General features: G+C 33.3%; 1 protein-coding gene across 4 annotated transcripts in view; it reads left to right on the top strand.

Moving 5' to 3' along the window:
- The window catches only part of GALK2 (galactokinase 2), a 151,548-nt gene that overhangs the window by 80,640 nt on the left and 69,757 nt on the right, over positions 1–1,151 (top strand). The gene's annotated exons all lie outside the window — the stretch shown is intronic.

The following is a 1,151-nucleotide window of genomic DNA, read 5'->3' as shown; positions in this document are numbered from 1 at the left end:
TTTTTTTTTTTTAAATAAAAGCAATGTGTTTTCATTGTAGAACATTAGGAAATTAGCATAGTGATGTTTTGGTCAACAGCAGACCATATATACAATGGTTGCTATGTGCTATGCCATATAGCCTTGGTGTGTGGTAAGCTGTACTATCTGTGTTTGTGTAAGTACACTCTGTGATATTTGAACAATAACCAAATTGCCTAACACATTTCCAGGATGCATCACCATCATTAACTGATGCATGGCTGTATATTAAAAAGTAAATAAATTAAAAAATAATGTATTATCTAAACAACATTGGACTCATTGTCATCTTGATTATTGTGATGAAAATAAATTCTTAATACCTTCTTTAAATATTATAAGGCAAGATTAATACATTTAGCTCACACATTGATTAAGTCAACAAATTTTTATAGAATATCTGCTTCGTGCCAGGCACTATTCTAGGCACTTGGGTATAGCAGTGACTAAAAGGAAGTGCGTGCTCTCATGGAGTTTACATTTAAGCCGGGGAGGGAAGGAGACAGAAAAGAAATAAATGAAAAGATAACATAAGGTGGTAAAAGCCTTGAAGAAAAACAAAGCAAGGTTTGGGATGGAAAATGGCAGGAGGTATTAATATATTTTAGGGAGGTGACGAAAGTTCTGTCTGATGATGTGATATTTGAGCAGAGATTTCAGAACAAGCATGTTACAGATTGAGGGAAAGATAGATGTAAAGAACTTGAAGTTTTGGGATATTGACTCCTAGTTGTTCAATAATTATAGCCAACATTTACTATGTACTAACTATATGTTAGGCCTTTTAAGTCCTTACAGTGACTCAATAAAGTGGACAATTATCTTATTATTTATTATTTTAATATTTTTATTATTATTTATTACTAACTCTCATTTTATAAATGAGGAAACTTACATGCTTTAACCATTGTGCTATACTGATAAGGGCTATGATAAAGCAGAGTTAGAGTATGTTGCTCAGATTCCAGGAGGCCAGGAAAAGTTTTCTAGAAGAGCTGCTGCTTGAATTTAGTCTTAGCCAAAGAACAATTAGAGGGTGATAAGGGTTTAGAATTCTGGTCTGTTTTCTAATCTTGCTGTACCCCAAGAAGCTATTAACAGTGCCTTGTCAACAGTCAGCACTTAATGTT

Source organism: Galeopterus variegatus, unplaced genomic scaffold, assembly GCF_000696425.1.
Source record: "Galeopterus variegatus unplaced genomic scaffold, G_variegatus-3.0.2 Scaffold602, whole genome shotgun sequence".
NCBI lineage: Eukaryota > Metazoa > Chordata > Mammalia > Dermoptera > Cynocephalidae > Galeopterus > Galeopterus variegatus.
This window is presented reverse-complemented; position numbering and strand designations above follow the sequence as displayed.